Source organism: Scyliorhinus torazame, chromosome 5 (genome assembly GCF_047496885.1).
Source record: "Scyliorhinus torazame isolate Kashiwa2021f chromosome 5, sScyTor2.1, whole genome shotgun sequence".
NCBI classification, from domain to species: Eukaryota; Metazoa; Chordata; class Chondrichthyes; order Carcharhiniformes; family Scyliorhinidae; genus Scyliorhinus; species Scyliorhinus torazame.
Window position 1 is genome coordinate 74,888,505 of NC_092711.1, and position 26,655 is coordinate 74,915,159.

Sequence of the window (26,655 nt, forward strand, 5' to 3'; positions counted from 1 at the left end):
TGCAAACGGACGGGGGGGGGGGGGGGGGCCGTAATGGCGGAGACGTTACCCAGCCTTCCCCGCGGTGGGGAATACCCTCTGTCCTTCGCTGGAAATCGGAACGCATGCGCAGTTCCTCCAGTATTCCAAGCATGCGCAGGTTGAGTGATGGTGATGGAGAGACGTCTGTTTGTCGCTCGGCAGCCGGTAAGAGCCCGTAGAGCGGCGGGAGGGGATCCGGCGATTACGTGGGTGGGAAGAAGGTTTATTAATGGCCCGTGTAGGCCCTAAACCCCAAGAACAACCTGCAGATCTCGTGTTTGCAGCGTCGGTGCTTTCCCCAGGAACAGAGGAACAGGCCCAAGTTAACGGCCGCCATCTTTTTCCAGCGGGGAGCAGAGCGCAGGCGCGGGTATCATGGTGACCTCACAATGAAGGGCAGGACGCTGGGAAGTGGAGGGTCAGAGGGAGCTTGTCCACAGTCCCTGAGGCAGCAGCACAGGGACATCAGCTGCTTCAGAAGGCAGATAGGACATTTGTCTTTATTAGCCGAAGCATAGAATATAAGAGCAGGGATGATCTGTTGGAGCTGTATAAAACACTTGTCAGCTGGATCACTGTGTGCAATTGTGGTCGCCACACTATAGGAAGGGTATTATTGCACCCCAGAGAGTGTGGAGGAGATTCACCAGGATGTTGCCTGAACTAAACTGTTTCAGTTATGAAGAGAGGCTGGCTAAACTGGGGTTATTTTCCGCAGAGCAGGGAAAGCTGAGAGGCACATAATCGAGGTGTACAATATTATGACGGACATAGATAGGGAGGTACTTGTCCCTTTAGTAGAGAGATCAATAGCCAGGGGACATAGATTTAGGGTAGGGGATTTGAGGGAAAGCTTTTCCACCCAGAGGCTGGTGGGAATCTGGAAGTCACTACCTGAAAGGGTGGTAGAGGCAGGAACGTTCACAACATTTAAGAATCATTTAGATGAGCGCTTGAAATGGAATAGCATGCAAGGCTTTTGACCAAGTTCAGTAAAATGGGATTAGAATAGATGGGTATCTGATGGCTGGGCCTCTTTTTGTGCTGTAAAACTCTATGATTTTCGCCGAGGAAGGAGCAAAAATGTGCAGGATGGTGATTTACAGTTTTTGTGCAACAAGTGAGGGAGAAATGTTCCATACAAACTAGAATTGTCCGTTCTGAATTTCTGTCTGTACTGACAGTGCTGACTTTTGTGAAATCCTAATTTGTCTCAGAAATAAAAGGATTTCTAACTTCTGTGTGACTGCCTGCTTCTGTGCAGTGACTTTGTCTCATTCTATTCTTTTATAACAGGATCTGGAAGCACTCACTCCGGAGTGATAGAGTCCAGTATACTGACTGGAAAGAGGTTTCTCTGGTTGCAAAGCCTGACAGCGGGGAGAAACCATACATGTGTTGTGTGTGTGAACGAGGCTTCAACTGATCATCCAACCTGGAGAGTCACAAGGACGTCTGTTTGTCGCTCGGCAGCCGGTAAGAGCCCGCAGAGCGGCGGGAGGGGATCCGGCGATTACGTGGGTGGGAAGAAGGTTTATTAATGGCCCGTGTAGGCCCCAAACCCCCAATAACAACCTGCAGCTCCCGTGTTTGCAGCTTGCGCCATGGAGAAACCGTGGAAATGTGAGGACTGTGGGAAAGAATTTAATTATCCATCCCGACTAGAAATCCATCGACGCAGTCACACTGGGGCTGGCATAATGGAGAAACCATGCAAATGTGAGGACTGTGGGAAGGGATTCAATTATCCATCCTTGCTGGAACTTCACCGACGCAGTCACACGGGAGAGAGACCATGGAAATGTGAGGAATGTGGGAAAGGATTCAATTATCCATCCCTGTTGGAAAACCATCGACGCAGTCACACAGGGGAGACAAGATGGAAATGTGAGAAATGTGGGAAAGGATTCAATTATCCATCCCTGCTGGAATACCATCGACGCAGTCACACTGGGGCAGGGACCATGGAGAAACCATGGAAATGTGAGGACTGTGGCAAAGGATTTAATTTCCCATGCCTGTTGGAAATCCATCGACGCAGCCACACTGGGGAGAAGCCGTTCACCTGTTGTGTGTGTGGGAAGGGATTTACTAAGTCAACCAACCTGCTGAGACATCAGCGAAATCACACCGAAGAAAAGCCCTTCAGCTGTACTGACTGTGGAAAGAGTTTTGGGCAGTTATCCAATCTCACTGCACACCAACGGGTTCACACTGGGGAGAGGCCATTCAACTGCCTTGTGTGTGGGAAGGGATTCACTCAGTCAGCCAGCCTCATGTTACACCAAAGAATTCACACTGATCAGAGGCCGTTCAGCTGCACTTACTGTGGAAAGAGGTTCAGACAGTCCTCTGACCTCACTGCACACCAACGCACTCACACTGGGGAGAAACCGTTCATTTGTTCTGTGTGTGGGAAGGGATTCACTCATTCATCTGGCCTTTGGTCACACCGGCAAACTCACACCGAGGAGAAACCATTCAGCTGCATTGCCTGTGAAAAGAGGTTTAGACATTCTTCCGCCCTCACTGCACACCAACGCAGTCACACTGGGGAGAGACCATTCACCTGCTCCCAGTGTGGGAAGGGATTCACTCAATGCTCTCACCTGCTGACACACCAGAGAGTTCATACTGGGGAACCTGCTCTGTGAGTGGGAAGGGATTCACTCAGTCACAACACCCACTGTCACATCAGCAAGTTTACAAGCGACAGCAGTTGTTGAATTCTGCTGTAACTGCTGCTGTTAATTATGTCAAGAATCGATCATCTGAATATATATATATTTTTTCTGCTGATATTAAGAATAACAGGCTGAGGGCAGTGGCGCAGTGGTTAGCACTGCTGCCTCACGGCACTGAGGTCCCAGGATCGATCCCGGCTCTGGGTCACTGTCCGTGTGGAGTTTGCACATTCTCCTCATGTTTGCGTGGGTTTCACCCACACAACACAAAGATGTGCAGGGTAGGTGGATTGACCATGCTAAATTGCCCCTTAATTGGAAAAAATGAATTGGGTACTCTAAATTTTTTTTAAAAATACATTTACAGTACCCGATTCTTTAAAAAAAACATTTTTTAAAAAAGAACAGCTGGCTGGAGTTTAATACTCTGGAGAAGTCACTGATTTTGAGGACCGCAGTCTCCCTTTTTAAAAGCACCATCTGTGAACTTTCCGCTTATTTCATGATCCCATGACAGATACTCCAGTCCAATAAAATTATTAACTTTTACTGCAATCCGAAATTGCTCTTTGGTGCAAAATGTACAATTCTGTATCTGAAAGGTTCCACTGTTGACATCTCCAGTTAGAAAGTGCTGATTAATCCTTGCTGACAATTCTCACTGACTTGCACATTCTTCACAGTGACCCCTCCATTAAGAATATAAATTATCCAGACACATCTGCCAAAACAATAAAATATTTTATAGATACAAATAATAAAAGAATGTGATGTGAATTGGACCATTAAGGGATAGACAGCACAATACCACAATTAATGAGGGAGAGATGATTGAAATATTCAAACATTCTTTTGACCCGCTTTTTCCCAGGGATAGAGAACAGGTAAACATAACATTGAATAATAAGACAAGTTATGAGATAAATTAATTTAAAATCAGGAAAAGATGTGTTGACTAAACTCATATAACTTAGAGGATGGACTAAATTCACATATTTTAAAAGAATGCAGAGAAGTGATAGCACAGGCAGTATGGCTCATAATTCATTCACTAAAGGTGTAGTGTCAGAGGACTGGTGGATCATTAATGTAATTTCTATATTTAAGAAGGGGACAGATCATGCCCAGGGATGGTACACCAGTCAGCTTCACATCAGCAAATAATACAATCCTGACTAAAGTAGAGAATATAAGAACATATTAAAAATATATATATATCAATGAACAGTCCGTGTGGATTTCAAAAGGAAAAGTCTTGCCTGACCAGCCTTATCGACTGTTTTGATGTGATAACAGAGAGCATATACAATGGTAATGCAGCCAATGGCATTTATCTGGATTTTCGAAAGGCCATTGATAAGATTCCCTACGGGAGAATAATGGACACGGTCGGAGAATGTGGAGTTGGGACAAATGATAGACTGGATTGTCAGCTGGTTTCAAGACAGAAAGTAGAGAGTGGGAGTAAAGGGGAGTTATTCAGAGTGACAGAAGGTGGGAAGTGATGTTCCACAAGGATCAGTGCTGGGACCACGACTGTTCACAATTTCCATTCACGATGTGGACTTTGGAATCCAATACACAATCTCTAAACTGGGAAGATAGAACAGAGGAGAAGTGCAACAAATTACAAGACGGCATTTTTAAACTTGCTAAATAGACAAATAATTGACGAATGATGTACAATGGATAACTGTGAAGTACATCGATTATAGAACATACAGTGCAGAAGGAGGCCATTCGGCCCATCGAGTCTGCACCGACCCGTTAGTACATTTTGGTGCAAAGAATGAGGGGGTCACTTCTTACTTGGAAGTTGTGAGTGTAGATGGTGGAGAGAAATAGAGGTCTCAGAGAAAATAAATAAAGCAGAGGGCGAGAGGGGCACAAGTGAAAAGAAGGAAGTTATGATGATCCTTTGGGAACTTGGTTACACCATACGTAGAGTACACGGTGTGGTTCTATTCAGCTTATATCTTTGGCAACCTTCCATCTTGTGAGATGATAGTTTGCATCTTAAGTGTTCAGCTCTGTTTTAAACATTGCCTGGGATAGTTCAGGAGCCTTTCTGAGGCAAGACAGTATCTGACACATTTGCTGCAGATGAAGACATTGGGCTGAGAAGGTGCTGGATTCTCTGGATCCTCTCCTCAGCAAACTGAGCTTTCCATTTCTCTGGTCCCCACATTATAAAATGGAGATGGGAACAGAGAAGATTCACAAGGATCATACCAAAAGTGTGTGGGTTTATAAATCAGGAAAGGATTGAGAGACTGGATCTCTTTACTCTTGGTTTCAATGGTTCCTCTTGTAGGGAAGAGCAAAACTAGAAACCACAACATACGGTCATCACCAAGAAATCCAATAGGGAATACAGAAAAAACTCCTTCACCCAGAGAATGGTGAGAATGAGCTCACTCCCACAGGCACTGGGTGAAGTGAATAGTATCAATGTATGTATAGGGAGGCTGGACACACACACACACACACACACACACACACACACATATATATATATATATATGGGAGAAGCAAAGATGGTAGGAGACTCAAATAGAACTTAAACACCAGTACAAACTGGCTGGATGAATGGCCTGTCTCTGTGCTGTATATCCTGTATCATCTAATTCAAGGCTTCAACTGATCATCCAACCTGGAGAGACACAAGGATGCCCACAGCAGGGAGAAATGTGGGACTGTGGGAAAGAATTCAGTTCTCCATCCCAGCTGGGAACTCATTGACACCACCGCACCAGGGAGAGAGCGTTTACCTAGCTTGTGTGTGGGAAGGGATTCACTGAATTGTCCAGCTTCCAGAAACACCAGCACATTCACAGCGAGGAAAAAATGAAACTGACTCCGTGTCTGCGAAAAGATTCAATCAGTTATCCTGTCTCCGGATACACCCACACCAGAGAGATGCTGTTCATTCGCTCCAAATGTGGGAAATGATTTACTTGTGTTTCCAGCCTCGCTGCCCATCAAGTTGTTCACTCATTCAAGGGACCTTTTAATTGTTCGCGTGGTGGGAAAAGATATAAAAGTGTTAAATATCTTATGAAAAACCAACTCACTGACACAGGAGAGAAACCATTCACCTGCACTGTGTGGGAGAAGGGATTCACTCAGGCACTGAACCCGCTGACAGCAATCCACATCTGACTGTATTGGGTGGATTCTGTTGTTATTCTGGCCACTAACTACACCTGAACCAAACTGTTCATCGCCTCAGCATCGATTTCACCCTGAACTGATTTTCTGATCCATATTCGCTCCATCACCAAGGCAGCCTACATCCACCTCTGTGACATCGCCGGTCTCTTCTGCTTCAGCCTAGTTGCTGCTGAAACTCTCATTCAGGCCATAACATCCTCGAGATCTGACTATTCATGAACCCTCTGAGCTGCCCCTCATATACCAGCTGCTGTCAGTCTGGAACATTGGTGCCTTTTCTTTAATTCTTCCAGAGGGTGTCAGTGGCAAGGCCAGCAATTGTTGCCCATCCTGACTGAAGTTTACAACCAACTCAGGGCAGTTAATAGTCACTATATTGCTCTGGTCTGGAGTCACATGTAGGCCAGACCAGGGTTTTTAACAACAATTTCATGGTCCCCATTATTGAGACTAGCTTTCAGTTCCAGATTTTATTGAATTTAAATACCACCAATTCATATTTGGATTTGACCCCATGTCCCCAGAATATTTGTCTGACCTCTGGATTACTAGTTACATTATCACTACCCCTGCACCTCTCTATCCTAACTCAGTCCCATTCACTGATTACTCCTGTACTCATTGATCTACATTGGTGCCCCGTCTAACAATGCATCAATTTTTACACTTCTCAGATTTTATTCCAAATCCCTCCCTGATCTCGCCCCTCCCTCTCTGTAACCACCTCCAGCACGACATCCCACTTAGATTTTTGAAGAGATCTACCATGCGGATTTAGTGAAATCTTGCGACACCAAAACTCAGTAGAAATTTGAGTTAAACTTCTCGGATGCAAACAAGAATTTGATTACAATTGAGAGAAACTTAAATCTATTCTCAATAAAGTCCGGCTAGCAAAAGGACTTCAAGAGAAGTAACTTTTACACAATTTAACTTTCACAATAATACAGAAATGGTTTCTTGCTTACGGCAAAATAGCTTGCATTTACTTCAAGAGTTCGAGTGGAAAGTGAAAATATGAAAATAGAGATAGCGAGTAGTTAGATCAAAGTATAGGATGTTCCAGGAATAAAGATGGCCGTACGGACCATCATGTTTAAAGAGAATTTTATCAGTCTGAAGCCATCTGTCTACACCTCTATGTTGTCCTAATTGGTTTGGGTGAGAATCAGATACATTTGATTCGATGGTTAACTGTCAATCCTTAATGTGCAACATAAGTTCTGAATGTTTCATGTTTGAATATTTGTGTATGTTATGGAATGTGATTCTGTGCTTTTATCAAGACTGGTTTCTACTGGTTTTCTGCTGACTTTGCTTTATCCACATTCTGGACAATGGTGCCTTCATATGAAATGAAATGAAATGAAAATCGCTTATTGTCACAAGTAGGCTTCAAATGAAGTTACTGTGAAAAGCCCCTAGTCTCCACATTCCGACGCCTGTTCGGGGAGGCTGGTACGGGAATTGAACCGTGCTGCTGGCCTGCCTTGGTCTGCTTTCCAAGCCAGCGATTTAGCCCAGTGTTGCTGTGGTGCTTACTTGGCCTTGATCTCGATTACTGCTACAGCTTATTTCTTAATGTCAAACTGACTTTGAAAATATGTTCATCAGAACAATAGCTGTTTCATCTTGCTTAGTGAAAATGGTGTTTTTATCTCCAAATAGGCTTTTGCTGACACATGCATAAACTATGTGTTTTGTCATGACCTGAGGTTATGAATGCTGAAATCCTCATTTTAAAATGGGTATTAAAACTGGGTCTTAATATTTACATTAAAATAGCCTTTTTACCTATCAGATCTATCATGCCCAGTCTAACAATGCATCAATTTTTACATTTCTCAGATTTTATTTTAAATCCCTCCCTCTCTGTAACCACCTCCAGCGTGACATCCCACTCAGATCTTTCTGCTCCTCCAATTCAAGACTCTTGTACATCCCGATTTCCAGCACTCCTCCAGTGTCGGATGTGCATTCAGCTGCCTGGATGCTGAGCTCTGGATTCCTCCCTAACCAGCCCCACCTCTCGAACTTTCTCTCCTCTCCTTTAAAACTTCTCTCTGGCCCAGTGTTTGGTCACCTGCCCGAATATCTCCTGTTGAGTCTTGGTGTTGAGGTTTATTTGACTACACTCCTGTGAAGCACCTTGGGATGTTTGACAATGTTAAAGGTGCCAAATCATCACAAGTTGTTATTGCTGCTGTTAATCACGTTAAGGACTGAACCATCTTCATGCTGCCACTTGGGAGTTTATTGCTGATATTAATAATCTCTATACAACTGGGATTGGGGATAAGATTCTGGAGATATGTCAGAAATCAGTTTTGTTTCACATACACTGATAAATTGTTGATTTCTCTTTGATAAGCAGAGACTAACTGATGTCCTTTACGGATTATTTAGTTTGCTGTCATTTTCTCCTTTCTTACTCCAGATTATTTTAGTTTTCAAACCTTTAGTTACAAATACCAGCTCCCCTCACCTGACACTGAATTTCCTTTCTCACGATACTGTTATTCTTCAAATAATCCCTGCTGTCTGTGCTGAATTAATCCACCTCAGTAACAAATGTTGAAGTGTTTTCTCCACACCCATTGGGTTTCATCATAGAATGAAATCCCTACAGTGCAGGATACCATTTGGCCCATCGAGTCTGCCCCAACCCTCTGAGACCTAGGCCCACTCCCTGCCCCATTCCTGTAAGCTCATAACCCCACCTCACTTTTGACGCTTAGGGGCAATTTCGCATGGCCAATCTACTTGCACATCTTTGGACTGTGGAAGGAAACCGGAGCAGCCGGAGGAAACCCACGCAGACACAGTGAGCAAATGCCTCAGTCACTCAAGGCTGGAATTGAACCCGGATCCCTGGCGCTGTGAGGTAACAGTCCAGGGACTTCAGGACAAAAAAAATCACATCCAATATTCCTTGCCCAGCACTCAGTGAGTGGTGCACTGTCAGAGTTTCCTTCTTTCAAATAAGATGTTCAACTGAAGCCCTGTCAGTTCCTCTCAGGTCCTGTAAAAGTTCCCACAGCCACTATTGTGAAGAAGAGTTGGGGAGTTATCCCCGGTGTCCTGGCAAGTATTTATCCCTCAATCAACATCACCAAAATCCGATCATCTGCTCATTGTCATATTGCTGTTTGTGGGATCTTGCTCTGTATAAATTTGCTGCTGTTTTTCCTACATTACACCAGTTACTACCCTTCAAAAGTACTCTTGGCTGTAAAGCACTTTGTGACGACCTATGATTGTGAAAGGCGCTACAGAAATGCAAGTTTTTAAATCGAAGATTGATCTTATCTGATTTTATTATCTGTAACTTAATTGATCTCAGCCACCCCCAACTTACCATTCAATAAATTCACTTTGTTTCACTGTTTCAGACATATTTTAAGCAATTAAAGCAACGGCAGAATTCTCTGGATAGTAAATTTAAAATGTTTATCAAAAGAAAAAGGTTTACTGAAAACTTGAAGATATTGAAGTTTACAACTTCAAGGCGGTGATCAGTCTGTAGAAGCGTAACCCTCCCTGGCTCCTTCTTTGACAGTAATTTCCTTGGAACTCAGCCTCGAGTCTGCAGTACTTGGCCAGCAAGGAAGACCTTCAGAACCTCTACTTTTATCCCCAAAGTGACCATTACCTCATGTCAGAGTTGGGCCTGTTGTAACATAACCATTGGTCAATTAGGCACCAGTTTAATTGAATTGGATTCCCAATTACTGACACCACCTCTCATTATCTTAGACAGGAATACAATTGAACAGTTTCAGACTATCCTTTTATCTGATTCTGTACAATTTCTTATTCATACAGTTTCAAATGCTGGGGCTAATCAGGCTGAAAGGTCTCTCTTGTGGGTACATTTATCCTCATTGCACATTCTTTATATACACAGCAATTAAGCATTTACATTTTTACAACAAATAAAACTTAGACCTTTACTGTAACCACTGATTCATTATTGTTTCATTAAGTGTAGCTCAATTAAGGATCACTACTTATTTTATCATGTTACAGACTGGTAGCTAATTAATACAGTAATATTTAATTAATACATTTGGTCTATCATACACTGGTTATCTACTGAGTAGTACTACACTCCGTATGCTTCACCCGGTGTCTTTGTATTTACATTGTGTATTTATCGTGTGTCCTAGGTTTTTTCACGTATGGAATGATCTGTCTGGACTACGCAGAACAATACTTTTCACTATCTCGATATACACGACAATAAACCAATCCAATCAAAGAGAGTTTCTTACTAGTCTTCAGATTGAACAATGAGTCTTCTTAAAAATTATTCATTCGTGGAAGGTGGGGGTCAGTGGCTGGGCCAGCATTTACTGCTCATTCCAATTGCCCTTGAACTGCGTGTCTTGTGAGGCTATTTCAGAGGGCACTTACAAATCAACCACAACATTGCTGTGGATCTGGAGTCAAGTGCAGGCCAGGCCACGTAAGGAGAGCAGATTTCCTAAAGGACATTAGTGAACCAGATGGGTTTTTACAACCATCCACAACATCATCATTCGACTTAATTTGAGACTTTTATTCCATTTCAATATCTGTCGTAGCCAGATTCCATCCCAGATCCCCAGAGCATTAACCTGCGTCTCTGGATTACTAGCCCAGTAACAATACCATTACGCCACTGCTGAGCCCACATAGTCTTGGCAGAATATGATGTCTTGTAACTTCTCAAAAATTATTTATGTATTTATTTTTAAATTTAGAGTACCCAATTATTTTTTTCCAATTAAGAGGCAATTTAGCATGGCCAATCCACCTACCCTGCACATCTTTAGGTTGTGAGGGCGAAACCCACGCAAACAAGGGGAGAATGGGTAAACTTCACACAGACAGTGATCCAAGCCAGGAATCAAACTGGTGCTGTGAAGCAACAGTACTAACCACTATGCTACCATGCCACCTGTAAAGTAGCCAATACTTTTCTTCCAATTAAGGGGCAATTTAGCATAGTCGAGTCACGTACCCTGCACATCTTTGGGTTATGAGGGTGAGACCCACACCGACATGGGGAGAACTTTTTTCCACGCGGACAGTGACCCTGGTCCTCAGTCCGTGAGGCAGTAGTGCTAACCACTGCGCCGCCCTATATATTAACAATTTAGATGAGGGAACTGAATGCAATATCTCCAAATTTGCAGATGCCACCAAGTTGCATGGGAGGGTGAGCTGTGAGGAGGATGCAGAGATCCTTCAGTGTGATTTGGACAAGTTGGGTGAGTGGGCAAATGAATGGCAGATACAGTATAATTTGGAGAAATGAGAGGTTGTCCACTTTGGTAGCAAAAACAAGGCGGCAGACTATTAGCTCATAAATTACAAGGGGAATGTGCAACGAGACCTGGGTGTCCTCGTACACCAGTCACTGAAGGTAAGCAGGCAGCTACAGCTGGCGGTAAAGAAGGCAAACGGTATGCTAGCCTTCATTGCGAGCGGATTCGAGTACAGGAGCAGAGATCTTTTGCTGCAATTATACAGGGCCTTGGCGAGGCCATACCTAGAATATTGTGTGCAGTTTTGGGTCTTCTTATCTGAGGAAGGATGTTCTTGCTCTCGAGGGATTGCAGCGAAGGTTTACCAGACTGATTCCTGGGATGGTGGGACTGACGTATGAGAGATTGAATCAGTTAGGATTGTATTCGCTGGAGTTCAGAAGAATGGGGGATCTCATAGAAAATAATACATACAGATACATAGAAGATAGGAGCAGGAGGAGGTCTTTTGGCCCTTCGAGCCTGCTCAGCCATTTATCACTATCATGGCTGATCATCCAACTCAATAGCCTAATCCTGTTTTCTCCCTAAAGCCTTCAATCCCATTCTCCCCAAATGCTATATCTAGCCGCCTCTTGAATATATTCAGTGTTTTAGCATCAACTACTTCCTGTGGTAATGAACTTCACAGGCTCACCACTCTTTGGGTGAAGAAATGTCTCCTCATCTCTGTCCGAAATGGTTTACCCTGAAACCTCAGACTGTGACTCCTGGTTCTGGACACACTAATCATTGGTAACATCTCCCCTGCAACTACACCGTCTAGTCCTGTTAGAATTTTATTAGTCTCTATGAGATCCCCCCCCCCATTCTTCTGAACTCCAGCGAGAACAATCCTAACCTAGTCAATCTCTCCTCATGTGACAGTCCTGCCATCCCTGGAATCAGTCTTGTTAACCTTCGCTGCATTCCCGCGAAAGCAAGAACATCCTTCCTCAGAAAAGGAGACCAAAACTGCACATAATATTCTAGGTGCGGCCGCATCAAGGCCCTGTATAATTGCAGCAACACATCCCTGCTTCTGTACTCGAAACCTCTCGCAATGAAGGAGAACATACCATTAGCCGAGCGGCATGTGGCTCAGTGGTTAGCACTGGGACTGCAGCGCTGAGGACCTAGGTTCGAATCCCGGCCCTGGGTCACTGTCTGTGTGGAGTTTGCATATTCTCCTCATGTCTGCATGGATTTCACACTCCCAACGCAAAGATGTGCAGGGTCGGTGGATTGGCCACACTAAATTGCCCCTTAATTGGAGGAAAAAATAATTTGAGTACTCTATATATAAAAACACAAAAAAAACATACCATTAGCCTTCTTTACCGCCTGCTGCACCTGCATGCTTACCTTCAGCAACTGGTGCACAAGGGCACCCAGGTCCCACTGCACACTCCCCTCTCCCAATTTACAACCATTCAGGTAGTAATCTGCCTTCCTGTTTTTGCTTCCAAAGTGAATAACCTCACACTTATCCAAATTATACTGCATCTGCCATTGATTTGCCCACTCGCCCAGCCTGTCCAGATCATGCTGTAGGATCCCTGCATCATCGTCACAGTTCACCCTCCCACCCAACTTGGTATCATCTGCAAACTTTGAGATGTTACACTTTGTTCCCTCATCCAAATCATTAATATATATTGTGAATAGATGGGGTCCCAGCACCAATCCCTGTGGCACCCCACTAGTTACTGCCTTCCAATTTGAAAAGGACCAATTAATTCCTATTCTTTGTTTCCTCTCTGCCAACCAGTTTTATATCCACCTCAATACACTTCCTTCAATCCCATGCACTTTAATTGTGCACAATAAACTCTTAGGCGGGACTTTGTCAAACGCCCTCTGAATGTCCAAATATACATCGACTGGCTCCCCCTTCTCAACTGAACTGGTTACATCTTCAAAGAATTCCAACAGATTTGTGAAGCATGATTTCCCCTTCATAAATCCATGCTGACTGACTGATCCTGCCACTGTTTTCTAAATGTTCCGCTGTAAAGCCCTTGATAATGGATTTAAGAATTTTCCCCAGTACCGATGTTAGGCTTACTGGTCTATAATTCCCTGCTTTCTCTCTACCTCTCGACAGAACCAAAGTATGTATTCAATTGCTCAGCCATTTCTTTGTCCCTTATTATGCATTCCCCTGTTTCTGTCTGTCGCGGGCCGACATTTCTCTTCACCAATCTCTTTCTCTTCACATATAGAAACTCTTAGTGTCAGTCTTTATGTTCCCTGCAAGCTTACTTTCATACTCTACTTTCCCCTTTTTAATCAATCCCTTTGTCCTTCTTTGCTGAATTCTAAATTGCTCCCAATCGTCAGACCTATTATTTTTCTTGGCCAATCTGTATGCTTCTTCCTTGGATCGGATACTATTTCTAATTTCCTTTGTAAGCCATGGATTGCCCCTCTTACCCATTTTGCTTCTGTGCCGACAGGAATGAATGATTGCTGTAGTTCCCCCATGCGATCCTTGAATGTTTGCCATTGCCTATCCAATGTCATCCCTTTCAGTAACTCTCCCCAATCTATCAAGGCCAACTCATGCCTCATATCTTCACAATTCCCTGTATTTAAAAAAAATAAATTTACAGTACCCAATTCATTTTTTCAATTAAGGGGCAATTTAGTGTGGCCAATCTAGCTCGCCTGCACATCTTTGGGTTGTGGGGGTGAAACCCATGCAAACACTAGGAGAATGTGCAAACTCCACACGGACAGTGATCCAAGCCGTTAATCGAACTGGCGCTGTGAAGCAACAGTGCTAACCACTGTGCTACCGTGTACAGAACCAGAGGTCGCAGTCTGAGGATACGGGGTAGACCATTTAGGACAGAGATGAGGAATAATTTCTTCAACCGGAGAGTGGTGAGCTTGTGGAATTTGTTACCACAGGAAATAGTTGATGCCAATACATTGTATGTTTTCAAGAAGCAGATGGATATAGCACTGAGGGCGAAGGGGATCAAAGGATATGGAGGGGAAAGTGGGATTAGGCTGTTAAGTTGGATGATAAGGCAATATATAACGAATGGCAGAGCAGGCGCAAAGGGCCAAATGGTCTCTTCCTGCTCCTATTTTCTATGTTTCTATGTAATCCCTTCCCACACTGAGAGCAGGTGAATGGCCTCTCCCCAGTGTGAACTCGCTGGTGTCTCTGCAGGGTGGATGAATCAATGAATCCCTTCCCACACTGAGAGCAAATGAATGGCCTCTCCCCAGTGTGAATTCGTTGATGTTTCCGCAGGACGGATGAATCAATAAATCCCTTCCCACACTGAGAGCAGATGAATGGCCTTTCCCCACTGTGAACGCGCTGATGTCTCCACAGGGCAGATGAATCAATTAATCCCTTCCCACATTGAGAACAGGTGAATGGCCTCTCCCGAGTGTGAACTCGCTGATGTTTCCGCAGGGTGAATGAAGCACGGAATCTCTGCCCACACAGAGCAGGTGAATGGTTTCTCCCCAGTGTGAACTCGCTGGTGTGACTGCAGGGTGGATGAATCAATAAATCCCTTCCCACACTAAGAGCAGGTGAACAGCCTCACTCCCGTGTGAATTCGCTGATGTTTCCGTAGGGTGGATGAATCAATAAACCCCTTCCCACACTGAGAGCAGGTGAATGGCCTCTCCCCATTGTGAACTCGCTGATGCCTCCGCAGGGTGAATGGAGCACGGAATCCCTTCCCACACTGAGAGCAGGTGAATGGCCTCTCCCCAGTATGAACTCGCTGGTGTGACTGCAGGTAAGATAACTGAGTGAATCCCTTCCCACACTGAGAGCAGGTGAATGGCCTCTCTCCAGTGTGACTGCGTCGATGAAGCTGCAGCTTAGATGGGACTTTGTATCCCCTCCCACAGTCCCCACATTTCCACGGTTTCGCCATGTTTTGGGTCTCCTCGTGTCTCTCCAGTTTGGACAATCAGTGGAAGCCTCGTCTACAAACAGAACATGTGCACTGTCTCTCCTCACTGTGAATGGTGTGATGTTTTTTCAGGCTGTGTAACTAGTTGAAGCTCTTTCCACAGTCAGTTCACTGGAACACTCTCACTCGGGTGTGTGTTGTGTGGATCTCGGTGCTTTTCCAGTCACACTGATGTTTCCACAGTCAGTTCACTGGAACACTCTCACTCGGGTGTGTGTTGTGTGGATCTCGGTGCTTTTCCAGTTGCATTCACGTTTAAAATGTTTTGGAAGCCAACACATCGGACAAACATTTCTCCTTCTCGCCGATGATATTCAGGTCAGAAGGAATCGACTGAGTTTGTCACATTGAGACGTGATGTTTGAGATTTCTGTCTGTAATTCCTCCTCTTCCAATATCCTTGATAAACAATTTACAAAAGTCATCGTTGTCAGTACAGGAACAAAATTCAGAACAGACAATTCTAGTTCCTAGGGAACATTATTTCCTCTCTTGTTCTCCAAAAGCTGTAAATCTCCATCCCACACACTCTCCCTCCATTCTCACTCCGCTGTATCTAATATTCACCCTCCCAATTCTCCTGAAGGTGCTCATTCATGTTGATTGACAGATCCGAGCTCCACTCACTGCTTCCTGACCAGGACACAGAGATTATAACAGGAGCAAGAGGTATGCCATTCGGCCCACCGAGTCTGCTCAACTATTCAATGAGATCCTTGGCTGATCTACCTGAGCACCATTTTCCCACACGATCCCCATAGCCCTCGATATCTTCAATATCTAGAAACCTATTTGTCTTGAACATACTTGATGACTGAGGCTCCACATTCCTCTGGGGTAGAGAATTCCAAAGCTTCACCACATCCTCGAGTGAAGAAATCCCTCCTCATCTCAGCTTTCACTCTATTTTCCTGCCTGATCCCCATAACCCTGAACTCCATTGTCAATAAAACATCTGTCAGACTTGTGCTTCAATACATTCAATGACCCTCAGATACAACTGGTCCCTGTGGAAGAGAAATCCAAAGACTAACAACTCTCTGAGGGAAGAGATGACTGGAAATCTATAACGTAGCTGCAGTCTTATATTACAAGACGGGAAATAATAATACATTTACATTAAATTTTATATTTATATTACCGTAAATAATATATCTAATCTGCACCATGTAACAAAACTAGACACATCTCTGTCCATTATTTTTTTTTTAATAAATATTTTATTGAAAATTTTTGGTCAACCAACACAGTACATTGTGCATCCTTTACACAATATTATAACAACACAAATAACAATGACCTATTTTATAAACAAAAAATGAATAAATAATAAATAACAAAAATGAAAACTAACCCTAATTGGCAACTGCCTTATCACAAGTAACACTCTCCAAAAATATAATTTAACAGTCCAATATATAATTATCTGTCGCAACGACCTATACATATTATACAGTATATATTAACAACCCTGAGAGTCCTTCTGGTTCCTCCTCCCCCCCCCCCCCCCCCCGACCCCCCCAACCCCCCCCCGACCCCCCCAACCCCCCCTTCGCCCCCCCCCCCCCCCATCCTGGGCTGCTGCTGCTGCCTTCTTTTTTTCCATTCCATCTATCTTTCTGCGAGGTATTCGACGAACGGTTGCCACCGCCTGGTGAACCCTTGAGCCGACCCCCTTAGGACGAACTTAATCCGCTCTAGCTTTATAAACCCTGCCATGTCATTTATCCAGGTCTCCACCCCCGGGGGCTTGGCTTCTTTCCACATTAACAATATCCTGCGCCGGGCTACTAGGGACGCAAAGGCCAAAACATCGGCCTCTCTCGCCTCCTGCACTCCCGGCTCTTGTGCAACCCCAAATAGAGCCAACCCCCAGCTTGGTTCGACCCGGACCCCCACTACTTTTGAAAGCACCTTTGTCACCCCCATCCAAAACCCCTGTAGTGCCGGGCATGACCAAAACATATGGGTATGATTCGCTGGGCTTCTCGAGCACCTCGCACACCTATCCTCCACCCCAAAAAATTTACTGAGCCGTGCTCCAGTCATATGCGCCCTGTGTAATACCTTAAACTGAATCAGGCTTAGCCTGCCCACGAGGACGACGAGTTTACCCTGCTTAGGGCATCTGCCCACAGCCCCTCCTCGATCTCCTCCCCCAGCTCTTCTTCCCATTTCCCTTTTAGTTCATCTACCATAGTCTCCCCTTCGTCCCTCATTTCCCTATATATATCTGACACCTTACAATCCCCCACCCATGTCTTTGAGATCACTCTGTCCTGCACCTCTTGTGTCGGGAGCTGCGGGAATTCCCTCACCTGTTGCCTCGCAAAAGCCCTCAGTTGCATATACCTGAATGCATTCCCTTGGGGCAACCCATATTTCTCGGTCAGCGCTCCCAGACTCGCGAACTTCCCATCCACAAACAGATCTTTCAGTTGCGTTATTCCTGCTCTTTCCCACATTCCATATCCCCCATCCATTCCCCACGGGGCAAACCTATGGTTGTTTCTTATCGGGGACCCCCCCAAGGCTCCAGTCTTTCCCCTATGCCGTCTCCACTGTCCCCAAAACTTCAGTGTAGCCACCACCACTGGGCTTGTGGTGTAGTTCCTCGGTGAGAACGGCAATGGGGGTGTCACCATAGCCTGTAGGCTAGTCCCCCTACAGGACGCCCTCTCTAATCTCTTCCACGCCGCTCCCTCCTCCTCTCCCATCCATTTACTCACCATTGAAATATTAGCGGCCCAATAATACTCACTTAGGCTCGGTAGTGCCAGCCCCCCCCCCTATCCCTGCTATGCTGTAAGAATCCCTTCCTCACTCTCGGGGTCTTCCCGGCCCACACAAAACCCATGATGCTCTTTTCAATCCTTTTTAAAAAAGCCTTCATGATCACCACCGGGAGGCACTGAAACACAAAGAGGAATCTCGGGAGGACCACCATCTTAACCGTCTGCACCCTCCCTGCCAGTGACAGGGATACCATATCCCATCTCTTAAAATCCTCCTCCATTTGTTCCACCAACCGCATTAAATTTAACCTATGCAATGTGCCCCAATTCTTGGCTATCTGGATCCCCAGGTAACGAAAGTCCCTTGTTACCTTCCTCAACGGTAGGTCCTCTATTTCTCTACTCTGCTCCCCTGGATGCACCACAAACAACTCACTTTTCCCCATGTTCAATTTATACCCTGAAAAATCCCCAAACACCCCAAGTATCCGCATTATTTCTGGCATCCCCTCCGCCCGGTCTGCCACGTATAGTAGCAAATCGTCCGCATACAAAGATACCCGGTGTTCTTCTCCTCCTCTAAGTACTCCCCTCCACTTCTTGGAACCCCTGAACGCTATCGCCAGGGGCTCAATCACCAGTGCAAACAATAATGGGGACAGAGGGCATCCCTGCCTTGTCCCTCTATGGAGCCGAAAATATGCAGATCCCCGTCCATTCGTGACCACGCTCGCCATCGGGGCCCTATACAACAGCTGCACCCATCTAACATACCCCTCTCCAAAACCAAATCTCCTCAACACCTCCCACAAATAATCCCACTCCACTCGATCAAATGCTTTCTCGGCATCCATCGCCACTACTATCTCCGTTTCCCCCTCTGGTGGGGCTATCATCATTACCCCTAACAGCCTCCGTATATTCGTGTTCAGCTGTCTCCCCTTCACAAACCCAGTTTGGTCCTCGTGGACCACCCCCGGGACACATTCCTCTATTCTCATTGCCATTACCTTGGCCAGGATCTTGGCATCTACATTTAGGAGGGAAATAGGTCTATAGGACCCGCATTGTAGCGGGTCCTTTTCCTTCTTTAAGAGAAGCGATATCGTTGCTTCAGACATAGTCGGGGGCAGTTGTCCCCTTTCCTTTGCCTCATTAAAGGTCCTCGTCAATACCGGGGCGAGCAAGTCCACATATTTTCTATAGAATTCGACTGGGAATCCATCCGGTCCCGGGGCCTTTCCCGCCTGCATGCTCCTAATTCCTTTCACCACTTCTTCTACCTCGATCTGTGCTCCCAGTCCCACCCTTTCCTGCTCTTCCACCTTGGGAAATTCCAGCCGATCCAAGAAGCCCATCATTCTCTCCCTCCCATCCGGGGGTTGAGCTTCATAGAATTTTTTATAAAATGTCTTGAACACTCCATTCACTCTCTCCGCTCCCCGCTCCATCTCTCCTTCCTCATCCCTCACTCCCCCTATTTCCCTCGCTGCTCCCCTTTTCCTCAATTGGTGTGCCAGCAACCTGCTCGCCTTCTCCCCATATTCGTACTGTACACCCTGTGCCTTCCTCCATTGTGCCTCTGCAGTGCCCGTAGTCAGCAAGTCAAATTCTACATGTAGCCTTTGCCTTTCCCTGTACAGTCCCTCCTCCGGTGCTTCCGCATATTGTCTGTCCACCCTCAAATGTTCTTGCAGCAACCGCTCCCGTTCCTTACTCTCCTGCTTCCCTTTATGTGCCCTTATTGATATCAGCTCCCCTCTAACCACCGCCTTCAACGCCTCCCAGACCACTCCCACCTGGACCTCCCCATTATCATTGAGTTCCAAGTACTTTTCAATGCACCCCCTCACCCTTAGACACACCCCCTTATCTGCCATTAGTCCCATGTCCATTCTCCAGGGTGGGCGCCCTCCTGTTTCCTCCCCTATCTCCAAGTCTACCCAGTGTGGAGCGTGATCCGAAATGGCTATAGCCGTATACTCCGTTCCCCTCACCTTCGGGATCAACGCCCTTCCCAGCACAAAAAAGTCTATTCGCGAGTAGACTTTATGGACATAGGAGAAAAACGAGAACTCCTTACTCCTAGGTCTGCTAAATCTCCACGGGTCTACACCTCCCATCTGCTCCATAAAATCTTTAAGTACCTTGGCTGCTGCCGGCCTCCTTCCAGTCCTGGACTTCGACCTATCCAGCCCTGGTTCCAACACCGTATTAAAATCTCCCCCCATTATCAGCTTTCCCATCTCTAGGTCCGGAATGCGTCCTAGCATCCGCCTCATAAAATTGGCATCATCCGAGTTCGGGGCATATATGTTTACCAAAACCACCGTCTCCCCCTGTAGTTTGCCACTCACCATCACGTATCTGCCCCCGTTATCCGCCACTATAGTCTTTGCCTCGAACATTACCCGCTTCCCCACTAATATAGCCACCCCCCTGTTTTTCGCAGCTAGCCCCGAATGGAACACCTGCCCCACCCATCCTTTGCGTAGCCTAACCTGGTCTATCAGTTTCAGGTGCGTTTCCTGTAACATAACCACATCTGCCTTAAGTTTCTTAAGGTGTGCGAGTACCCGTGCCCTCTTTATCGGCCCGTTCAGCCCTCTCACGTTCCACGTGATCAGCCGGGTTGGGGGCTTCCTACCCCCCCCCCCCCCCACTTGTCGATTAGCCATCCCCTTTTTCCAGCTCCTCACCCGGTTCCCACGCAGCTGTATCTCCCCCAGGCGGTGCCCCCCCTCCCATACCAGCTCCCCCCTCTCCCCAGCAGCAGCAACCCAGTAATTCCCCCCTCCCACCCCCGCTAGATCCCCCGCTAGCTTAATTACTCCCCCCATGTTGCTCCCAGAAGTCAGCAAACTCTGGCCGACCACGGCTTCCCCCCGTGACCTCGGCTCGCACCGTGCGACGCCCCCTCCTTCCTGCTTCTCTATTCCCGCCATGATTATCATAGCGCGGGAACCAAGCCCGCGCTTCTCCCTTGGCCCCGCCCCTAATGGCCAACGCCCCATCTCCTCCACCTCCCCTCCTCCCCCATCACCACCTGTGGAAGAGAGAAAAGTTACCACATCGCAGGATTAGTACATAAAACTCCTCTTCCCCCCCCTTTTTAACCCCCCTCTTTGCCCCCCACATTCGCCCCACCACTTTGTTCAAACGTTCTTTTTAATAACCCGCTCATTCCAGTTTTTCTTCCACAATAAAAGTCCACGCTTCATCCGCCGTCTCAAAGTAGTGGTGCCTCCCTCGATATGTGACCCACAGTCTTGCCGGTTGCAGCATTCCAAATTTTATCTTCTTTTTATGAAGCACCGCCTTGGCCCAATTAAAGCTCGCCCTCCTTCTCGCCACCTCCGCACTCCAGTCTTGATAAACGCGGATCACCGCGTTCTCCCATTTACTGCTCCGAGTTTTCTTTGCCCATCTAAGGACCATTTCTCTATGCTTAAAACGGAGGAATCTCACCACTATGGCTCTGGGAACTTCTCCTGCTCTCGGCCCTCGCGCCATCACTCGGTATGCTCCCTCCACCTCCAACGGACCCCCCGGGGCCTCCGCTCCCATTAACAAGTGCAGCATCGTGCTCACATATGCCCTGACGTCCGCTCCCTCCACACCTTCAGGAAGACCAAGAATCCTCAGGTTGTTCCTCCTTGCGTTGTTCTCCAGTGCCTCTAACCTTTCCACACATCGTTTCTGATGTGCCTCATGCGTCTCCGCCTTCACCACCAGGCCCTGTATGTCGTCCTCATTCTCGGCTGCCTTTGCCTTCACGACCCGAAGCTCCCGCTCCTGGGTCTTTTGTTCCTCCTTTAGCCCTTCGATCGCCTGGAGTATTGGGGCCAACAGCTCTTTCTTCATTTCCTTTTTGAGCTCTTCCACACAGCATTTCAAGAACTCTTGTTGTTCAGGGCCCCATGTTAAACTGCCACCTTCCGACGCCATCTTGGTTTTTGCTTGCCTTCCTTGCCGCTGTTCTAAAGGATCCACTGCAATCCGGCCACTTTCTCCTCCTTTTTTCATCCGTATCCAGGGGGGATTCCCTTCTGGTTTACCGCACAGTGTTTTTAGCCGTCAAAATTGCCGTTGGGGCTCCAATCAAGAGCCCAAAAGTCCGTTTCACCGGGAGCTGCCGAAACGTGCGACTCAGCTGGTCATCGCCGCACCCGGAAGTCCTCTCTGTCCATTATTAATTAATCGCCCTGACATGTCAGCCATCTCCTGGGGAACCCACCCCTTTAATTGTGAACATTAGGAAAGAGACAAGCCTTTTTTGAAATAAATTTAGAGTAACCAATTATTTTTTTTGCAATTAAGCTGCAATTTAGCGAGGCCAATCCGCCTACCCTGCACATCTTTGAGTTGTGGAGGTGAGACCCACGCAGGTACAGGGAGAATGTGCGAACTCCAAACGGACATTGACCTGGGGCCGGGATCAAACAAGGGTCCTTGGCTCCGTGATGCAGCAGTGCTAACCACTGTGCTGCCAGAGACCATCCTTTTAGTCAGTTAAATAAATGCGTCAACCTGTTAAGGAGATGGGTGGGACAAGATGGAAACACTTTGTGCAGCCGCTAACCTTCATGTAACATTTTTTCCCCAATTAAGGGGCAATTTAGCGTTGTTCCAGGTTGGACTCAAAGCATCAATGAGGACTCTGATCTCTGGCAAGGAAGGAAACCCTGGCAGGTGGGCGGGGAGGATTCATAAACACCCGCTGGAGGCCCCAAACCCCCAATAATTTTATTGTCAGTCTGCAGACAGGAACTGGAGAACTGAACTCAGGCAAAGGAGAGGGAGGGAGAATACGGGGAGTGGAGGAAAGAAATGGTGCAGATGGTGAGATGGGTTTGGATTTCAGCCCAGGGAGGAGGGAAGGAGTGTGGGACAGGGAAAAATGTTCCAGAGAAACTAGAATTGTATGTTCAGAATTTCTATTCTGGATTGACAGTGATGTATTTTGTTTATTTTTAATTAAAACAGTTCTTTTTTAAAGAGTACCCAATTTTTTCCCCTCAATTGAGGCGTAATCTTTGCGAGGCCAATTCACCTCCCCTGCACATCTTTTTCGATTGTAGGGGTGAGTCCCACACAGACACGGAGAGAATGTGCAAACTCCGTACGGGCAGTGACTCGGGCTGGGATCAAACCCGGGTCCTCGGTTAACCAGATGGAAACTCAAATCAAACTTCACATCAAGATTTAACAGTCACTCCATTCATCAGGACCTGAATATCACTGGCCTGTGAATGTGGAAGTCAAAATGTTTGTTCTGTCCGTAGGAAAATATTTTCTTTTTTAAAAATAAATTTAGAGTACCCAATTATTTTTTCCCACTTATGGGGCAATCGGGAGAGACGTGTTATTTTTTAATAAATTGTTGGGATCCATCCCAGACCCGGATACACATCAATGAATTCTTGGAGCAAACTTCAATTGTGAACTGGATCCTAAAATGGACTGGTCCAAGCCCATTCAACCATGACAAAAAGAAAAATGGAGTGAAATCTGGACGGACCACCCGGCACCAGAAACGACAACGGCAAACCTGGCAAAAGATAAAGAAATCTGTTCCCATCTGCAGATTGTAAAAGAATTATGGGACACAGATTTAAGATTGTGAGCAAGATCTACGGGGGAGAGATGAGGGAGAAATTTTACACAGTGAGTGGTAATGACCTGAATGCAATGCTTACACACAAAGGTCGGAAATCTCCAGATCCTGATAACTGAATGGTGCTGTCAGAATTTGATGTGAGTATTGGTTGTGAGTTTCCTGTCTGTGAATCCCTTTCTAAGCCCCTGTAAAAGGAGTTTACAAAGGCATCACTGTCAGTCCAGAAATGAAATTCAGGAAAAATAAACATTTCTCCCGGTTTGAGTTTGCTGTGTGTAAATCCTCCCCGACTAATCTTCTGTAAAAGTGGTTTCCAAAATTAACCAGTCAGTCCAGCATTGAAATTCACAACATTCTCTCCTCCTGCTTATAGGTCCAGGATGACCGCTCATGCCTCCCGGTGCACACTATCCCTCTCATCATCAGCAGTCCCCTGATTTGAGCGTGATGTTGACTCAGAGTTGTGTGCTTCTGCCCTGGGACTTCAAGTGACTGAACAGAGCCGCACAGCTTTGGACACACGGGGCAGGATGTCCAATGAGACAGTGAAATCTGGAGAGCAGGATGTCTTCCCATTATTTCCATCTCTGCCACCGCTTTGCATCATCAATAAGACAATGGGACTCAAAGGGTGAGGCAGTTTGATGGACAAGTTGTCTCCATTCTGATCAATAGCAAGTCTTACAATACCAGGTTAAAGTCCAACAGTTTATTCGGAATCATGAGTTTTCAGAGCATAGCTCCTTCATCAGATGAGTGAAGAGGTAGGTTACGCAAACACTGCCAATGATGCAAGATGATACTTTGAATGAAAGTCTTTGCAGATAATTAAGTATTTACAGGTCCAGACGGTGTGATTAGAGAGAGGGATAATCACAGGTTAAAAAGGTGTGAATTGTCTCAAGCCAGGACAGTGGAAGGATTTTGCAAGCCCAGGCCAGGTGGTGGGGTTAACTGTTGTGAAATGTACATGAATCCAAGATAACGGATGAATGGACATCATGCGACAATCACCAAGCAGAAATGTCCATTTCCAGTCGTGGAACACATCAGCAGTCAAGGGCATTCAGCCTCTGATCTTGGGGTAAGTGTTCTTCAAGGTGGCCCTCAGGATGTTTGACAATGCAGAATCGCCGAGCAGAAACTGATAGCCAAGTTCTGCACACATGAGAACGGTATCAACCGGCATCTTGAATTCATGTACATTTTACAAATTTTAACCTCCCACCAGGTGGGCTTGCGAAATCCTGTAAAGACTTAATGACCTGCAAAGACTCACATTCAAAGTATCATCTTTCATCAATGGCTGTGTTTGTGTAACCTACCTCTTCACTCGCCCGATGAAGGAACTACCCTCTGAAAGCTCGTGATTCCAAACAAAGCTTTTGGACTTTAACCTGGTGTTGTCAACCTTCTTACTGAGCCCAGCCCAACGCGGCATCTCCACATTCTGAACAATGGGGAATAAGGTTCCCACGGTAGGCCACTGCAGAAAATACGGAAGCATGGGATTCAGGGAGATTTAGCAGTTTGGATCGGAAATTGGCTAGCTGGAAGAAGACAAAGGGTGGTGATTGATGGGAAGTGTTCAGACTGGAGTCCAGTTACTACTGGTGTGCCACAAGGATCTGTTTTGGGGCCACTGCTGTTTGTCATTTTTATAAATGACCTGGAGGAGGGCGTAGAAGGATGGGTGAGTAAATTTGCAGATGACACTAAAGTCGGTGGCGTTGTGGACAGTGCGGATGTTACAAGTTACAGAGGGACATAGATAAGCTGCAGCGCTGGGCTGAGAGGTGGCAAATGGAGTTTAATGCAGAAATGTGTCAGGTGATTCATTTTGGAAGGAATAACAGGAAGATAGAGTACTGGGCTAATGGTAAGATTCTTGGCAGTGTGGATGAGCAGAGAGATCTCGGTGTCCATGTACATAGATCCCTGAAAGTTGCCACTCAGGTTGAGAGGGTTGTTAAGAAGGCGTACGGTGTGTTAGCTTTTATTGGTAGAGGGATTAAGTTTCGGAGCCATGAGGTCATATTGCAGCTGTACAAAACTCTGGTGCGGCCGCATTTGGAGTATTGCGTGCAATTCTGGGCGCCGCATTATAGGAAGGATGTGGAAGCATTGGAAAGGGTGCAGAGGAGATTTACCAGAATGTTGCCTGGTATGGAGGGAAGATCTTATGAGGGAAGGCTGAGGGACTTGAGGCTGTTTTCGTTAGAGAGAAGAAGGTTAAGAGGTGACTTAATTGAGGCATACAAGATGATCAGAGGATTGGATAGGGTGGATAGTAAGAGCCTTTTTCCTCGGATGGTGATGTCCGCACGAAGGGACATAGCTTTAAATTGAGGGGAGCTAGATATAGGACAGATGTCAGAGGTAGATTCTTTACTCAGAGAGTAAAGTAGTAAGGGCGTGGAATGCCCTGCCTGCAACAGTAGTGGACTTGCCAGCACTAAGGGCATTCAAATGGTCATTGGATAGACATATGGACGATAAGGGAATCGTGTAGATGGGCTTTAGTGGTTTCACAGGTTGGCTCAACATCGAGGGCCGAAGGGCCTATACTGCGCTGTAATGTTCTATGTTCTCAGCTCCTCCCACTCATTGAAACATCACCCCCGACAATGACAGCAAACGCGCATGCGCCCTGGTGCACATCCAATAAAGATGGCGGCCGTCAACCCGAGCCGAAGATGAGGAGCTGGAGCTCCGTTCGGTACAAACGGGTCCCGTAAAGTTTTCCGAGGTTTGCGGCTTACAACAACTTTACATAACGTTTGCGCTTATCCCCGCGATCTCTCGCTTCCTCCATATTGTAAAACCCCTCTTACCAATTTCGTATCTGAAAACACAGCTCTGCTGCTTCGCCATTACCTACACTGCGCATGCTTCAATCGCAGTGGACCCGCCCCTCATTCACTCCGATTGGTTGGAGGACCAGTCGCTCACAGTAGGTCCTCCAGTTCGGCCTCTCCTCTTCCTATTGGACCACACCTGCCGTCAATCACCCGGTGAGAGTGGCCACAGGCTCAGGCTGACTCGCTGATTGATCAATAACAACATTGTTTCACATTCGGCTCTGGGGCAGCACTCGGGATTTGTAAACACCGTCCCCCGACACTGACCTTTCACCTGACACCTCACAATGCCCGGAGTGATTGACGGAAGCCTCTGACC

The 26,655-nt window shown here is 46.3% G+C and overlaps 2 long non-coding RNA genes across 2 annotated transcripts; one reads left to right on the top strand and one right to left on the bottom strand.

The window, feature by feature from the left end:
- Positions 1–114: 114 nt before the first annotated feature.
- LOC140418489 (uncharacterized) lies at positions 115–10,594 on the top strand. Its single transcript, XR_011945078.1, has 3 exons — positions 115–186; positions 1,318–1,497; positions 10,049–10,594. It is a non-coding gene; the product is annotated as an uncharacterized lncRNA (long non-coding RNA).
- Positions 9,179–26,550, bottom strand: LOC140418492 (uncharacterized). Its single transcript, XR_011945081.1, has 2 exons — positions 26,310–26,550; positions 9,179–15,519 (listed from the first exon to the last, which is right to left on the bottom strand). It is a non-coding gene; the product is annotated as an uncharacterized lncRNA (long non-coding RNA).
- Positions 26,551–26,655: the final 105 nt, after the last annotated feature.